Here is a 5,880-nt window from a genome sequence, read left to right on the forward strand (position 1 = left end):
TGACATTGGACAAAAATGGTATGTCATACATTGCATTTGAGGAACAATGGGAAAGTTATTCTGCTTTGAAAATTGATCAACTTGTAACCTCAATTTTGAGGAAATGGCTTTTGAATGTTTTGGTGCCCACTGCAGAGCACTTCTTTTTCTACCCCCATTCAGCATCCTTCACAACCTCTTAAGCTTTAGTTCCACCAATCTCTTTAAGGGTTGATCCGAGTGTTCTGTCCTAGCAACAGCTGTCAAGCACCCAAGCTAACTGGCAAACAGTTGTCGCAGTGACATTCTATTCTAAGGCATTTCTGCCTAAAAACGCATTTTGATAAAAAACTATGTTCAAACATTATGTTCAAATGACTCTCGTGTGAAGTAGTGACCCGCGACATACGCCTAGTTTCATGACGAGTCAAATATATAAATAATTTACAAATCCAATAATGGAGGAACCAATTGCAGATAGTCCCTTTTTAAGTTCTATTATCTAAAAAAAAGTATATCTATGATGTCATTGTCACACATGTTGAGCATTAAAAAACCTTTGGGAACTCTCCTTGAGTCTGGTGTTTATTCCTCTCTGGGATATAAGAAAAATCTATGTAGGCTTTGTCCCTTTTCAGTGCTTATATTAGAGAGCGAGAGAGGGAGACAAAGAGCGAGAGAGAGAACTTTGTTGCATGCCTTCTCAACAGTTGGCATCATTTAGGGTGGAGGTTGTGAAAGGGGGTCTCCACTGTCTCCACCCAATCTCTTCTCTCCCAGTTATTTTCTGGGACACTGCACAATACAACTTTATTTGATGGCAGAACATTCAGAGGCTGTAAGCTTGTAAGTACAGTATCCTTACCTACTTAGATTATTGTGTGCCTGCTAGCCCTTAAAACACGCGTGAGTGAGGATTTGTTAGTCACGTCACCTTGACGGACATCTCATGATTACTCTCAGAGTCAATCTCAGAAGGTTATTTTGTTTTCCTCCGAGCTAATGACAGTCTGTGTTAGATGGTGAATTCAGCTGAACTCTGGGTGTTTCTTTGGTAGGCCTACTAAGGCTGTGGAGAGAGGGAAATGCATAAATGTGGAGAAGTTCAGGCTTTGCAGATTGCTTGCAGGGGGGAGAAGTTTTGGTGCGGGGGGGGGAGCCCCAGGTTGCAATTCAGAACCTTTCATACCCATTTTACAACGCCAAAGTATTTTTTTTATCTCATTGACTTTTGCAGATAAGTCTAAAAAGCTCTATTTTTCTCAATGTCTATTCTAAAGCTGAAGTGTGTATACACTACTGTATTTATACTTTGGATGTGGTCTTTCAAAAGGGAAAGTCATTTAAACGGAAAACTATTCAGATTCACCCAGAATTTCTGCTGACCTGTTCTTAAATATCACTACAGCTCCACAGTTGCCATGACTACAGATCAGGGCTGTGGTTAATTCCAGTCCCTTCAAGACATATAACTACTGCTTGAAGCATACAGTCTATGTCCAATCTGATGTAGGTTAATGTAGGTTAATGTATAAGCTATTCATGTTTTGTGGTATTTGTTCTTTGTGCTTTAGGACACATGGCAAAATGCTTCTGCTGTTTCTGAGTCTCGGTTTGTTCACTTCTAATGTCCAGTCAGAAAAACAAGGTAAACTGCACACTTTATACATTATTATGGTTGTTATGAGTGAGAAAGTTATAGGTTCAAAGATCATAGCCCCGAGACATACTAACCTCCCCTGTTATTGTATTGGTGAGGGGTTAGCATGTCTTGGGGGTAAGATCTTTGACCCTCTCATCATTATTCACAATTAAATCAGGAGTATTCATCATCGTGGTAGCAAACACATTATTGTAGAAGTGTTTAGAAACATATGCTGTTCTTATTTATAATAAAAGTGACTCCAAAATGACACAATACATTATTTACCATTAATTTCTATTGAGCAGAAAATAACTGAAACACAACCAAAACTAACAGCAAATGCATCCAACAAGTTTGAAGAGTCAAATTGCATTCTAGGAATATGGGACCAAATACTAAACCTTTCAATACTTTATTAATAAGAATCTTCATTGGTGTCAATATTTATGAACCCTGCCATGTTGAGAGAAAAAAAGACATTTGATTAAATGTCATTGTATTGTCATGTTCAGATTGAACACAGACAGTTTTGTAGCTTCATTGATGCTGACAGAGGTGTATAAATTCCAGTGATGGAAAAAGTACCCAATTTCCATACAAGAAAAGATGCCTTTTAATAGAAAACGACTGAAGTAAAGTGAATGTCACCCAGTTAAATACTACTTGATTAAAAGTATTTGGTTTTAAATATACTTCAGTATCAAAAGTAAAAGTTAAAATAATTTCACATTCCTTATTTAAGCAATCTAGACGACAAGATTTTGTATTATATATTGTTTTACTGCTTGCCAGGGGCACACTCCAACACTCAGCGTTTGCATTGGGTAGAATTACCCTCTTACATTTTTGTGCATTAAACAAGAGGGGGGTTCTACTAAGCTACAGGGCAGTCGGAAAGTTTTCAGACCCCATTCCACATTTTGTTACTTTCCAACCTTATTCTAAAATGACTAAAATAAATAAAAATTAATCATCAATACACAATACCCCATAATGACAAAGCAAAAACAAGTTTTTATGTACATTTTTGCAAATGTATTAAAAATAAGATCAGAAATACCTTATTTACATAAGTACCCAGAACCTTTACTATGAGACTTGAAATTGAGCTCAGGTGCATCCTGTTTCCATTGATCATCCTTGATGTTTCTACAACTTGATTGTAGTCACTCTGTGGTAAATGATATTTATTGGACATGATTTGTAAAGGCAACATTTTTATTTTTTATTTATTTAACCTTTATTTAACCGGGTTAGGTTTAGGGGTTAGGGTCAGGGCTCACGGGTGAGGTTTAGGGGTTAGGGTTAGGGGTTAGGGTTAGGGTTAGGCAATTAATAGGCAAAAGTAGCAAAGTAATTACAATTTAGCAATTAACATTGTAGTGATAGATGTGCAGATGAGGATGTGCAAGTAGAAATTACTGGTGTGCATAAGAGCAGAAATAGTTAGTTGTTGGTTGGGCTATTTACAGATGGGCTGTGTTCAGCTGCAACGATCGGTAAGCTGATGCTTAAAGTTAGTGAGGGAGAAATATGTCCCCAACTTCAGTGATTTTTGCAATTTGTTCCAGTCATTGGCAGCAGAGAACTAGAAGGAAAGGCGGCCAATGGGGGTGTTGGCTTTTGGGATGACCAGTGAAATATACCTGCTGGAGCATGTGCTACGGGTGACCAGTGAGCTGAGATAAGGTGGAGCTTTGCCTAGCAAAGACTTATAGATGACCTGGAGCCAGTGGGTTTGGCGATGAATATGTAGCGAGGACCAGCCAACGAGAGCATACAGCCAACAAGACCATACAGGTTGCAGATATCAAATCAAATTTATTTGTCACATACACATGGTTAGCAGATGTTAATGCAAGTGTAGCGAAATGCTTGTGCTTCTAGTTCCGACAATGCAGTGGTAACCAACAAGTAATCTAACTAACAATTCCAAAACTACTGTCTTATGCACAGTGTAAGGGGATAAGAATATGTACATAAAGATATATGAATGAGTGATGGTACAGAGCAGCATAGGCAAGATACAGTAGATGGTATCGAGTACAGTATATACATATGAGATGAGTATTTAAACAAAGTGGCATAGTTAAAGTGGCTAGTGATACATGTATTACATAAGGATGCAGTAGTTAGTTGGTTGGGCTATTTACAGATGGGCTGTGTTCAGCTGTAGGTAGTATATGGGGCTTTGGTGACAAAACGGATGGCACTGTGGTAGACTTTGTCATTTCTGTAAGGCTCTTCAGAATGAGATGGAATAAAGTGTCCCACGAAATTGAAAACCCCATTTTTTCTTTCTGAGCTTGCGAGTTTGCTTGTTTGATCTTAACAGCTTTAACTTGTTACCTTTTTAGAATCCCTTCCCCTGGTATTTCACACAGACTATCCAAACCCGAAATCGGTTCTATCCCAGCCACCATAAAGAATGAGTCCTGTATTGCTGCTGACCCTTCTGTAAACAGCAAGGGAAGTAACTGCATAGCTCTTGATTCTGTCCCTGTTAGACCACGTGCTCCACATCTGAGACACGGCTGCTAACATTTGCGGTTTAGGACACTGTCGTCAACCCCCCCCTTGCATCTTTGTCCTTCCCTGGCCTGTGGCATCGCTGTTGGTTATCTGCACACCCGCGATATTGCCAACTCGCACGGCTGCAGTGAGCAGAATTGGATTTGACTCTTTGCGGTTTAGGACAATGTAGCAAGACCTGAAAATGGTTGTCTAGCAACAACCAACTTGGCAGAGCTTGAAGGTTTTGAAAAGAATAATGGGCAAATGTTGCACAATCCAGGTGTGCAATGCTCTTAGAGACGTACCAGAAAGACTCACAGCTGTAATCACTGCCAACGAGGCTTCTAGTATTGACTCATACTAATGTAAATTCAATATTTATGTATATAATGTTCAATACATTTACTGAACTAGCTAAAAGCCACGCCTCCAATAAGCAATGCCTCTAATCTGACAGTCTCACCTCTAAAATATGTTAATTAAAAGGGTCACATTTTAACCCCTCACATTACTGTTAGAGGAATTCTAAATTCCTACATGTTTTGTAGCCAAAACCAAATTCACACTATCTATTTCATAATAAGTTGTACATTTATCATTTTGCATGAAATAGATCGAGACCAGTCTTAAAAGTCAGGTAACAGCGTTTAATGCAAGAGAGTACTCCCCCAAAATACAAAGAACATTACATTTTAAAGAGAGAACATAAAATGAAGTCATCAGTTTCTCACACTCTCTCTGATCCACACAATAGGCTGTGTCTTCAGGTCTGGAGATGTCTTCTACTCCCCTCATAAAACAATGTATGTATACTTTTCTCCACTAATGGAACATCAAACAAACATTCTTATCTGTCTGAAAAGATATGCCCTCCTTCTCCCTTTCCCGCAAGGTACAGACAATTAATTTGTTTTACCTACATTTTTCGGTCCTAGTTTAACCAAAAATCCATACATTTCATACCATAACATAATAGTATTAAAATAAATGGTTCTACTTTAAATGTATACATAATTAATCATTTCAACTATAATTTCCTCCAACAATTACCAAAAGTTTCCAGTTTGAACTTTTACACAGAGGTTCCTCTGAGACCCTTTTCAGGGGGGTTACTCAAGGACCTGCAAAGGTTCCGCTGGTGTGTCAAACCAAAAGGTTCTTCCAGACAGCTCTACTTCTAAGAGTGTACAGTCATTATTGCTGATCTTTATGAAGGGTGTTAATCATTTCAGGACACCACTGAATGTACATATGAATGTGAATGAACACGTTTGTCATTGTATGTACAGTATATGAACACGTTTATCATAATGTAAAATTGTACAGGAACAATGCTATGATATTATGTTGCATGTTCATTCCTTGATATAGTTTGATACCCAATATTATCCATTTTTATCCTTTAATTAATTGATAGCCGATATTCTGTTGCTTGTTCATTCATTCGTGTCCTTGTTTGTTTTCCAGGGGTTAATGTCACGTGTGAAAATCAATCGGTTGTAGCAGGACAGAACCACAACCTGACATGTAGAGTGGATTACAGTGATGTAGATCAGAATATTACGGGATGTAAAACTGTACGGTATTTCTGGAGGCATGACTCAAAACCTACAATAGGAAAATGTGATTGTACAAAAGATTGTAAAACTACGATAACAACAACGGGATGTAAAACTGAACAGCATTTCTGGAATCATAACTCAAGTACCGAAAACATAAATTGCACAATAGACTGTAACACT

The 5,880-nt window shown here is 38.1% G+C and overlaps 1 long non-coding RNA gene across 1 annotated transcript; it reads left to right on the forward strand.

Moving 5' to 3' along the window:
- Positions 1 to 713: 713 nt before the first annotated feature.
- On the forward strand, positions 714 to 5,874 carry LOC124047542. The gene is made up of 3 exons (XR_006841105.1): positions 714 to 825; positions 1,554 to 1,627; positions 5,606 to 5,874. It is a non-coding gene; the product is annotated as an uncharacterized LOC124047542 (long non-coding RNA).
- Positions 5,875 to 5,880: the final 6 nt, after the last annotated feature.

The sequence above is a fragment of the Oncorhynchus gorbuscha genome, linkage group LG11 (genome assembly GCF_021184085.1).
Source record: "Oncorhynchus gorbuscha isolate QuinsamMale2020 ecotype Even-year linkage group LG11, OgorEven_v1.0, whole genome shotgun sequence".
NCBI classification, from domain to species: domain Eukaryota; kingdom Metazoa; phylum Chordata; class Actinopteri; order Salmoniformes; family Salmonidae; genus Oncorhynchus; species Oncorhynchus gorbuscha.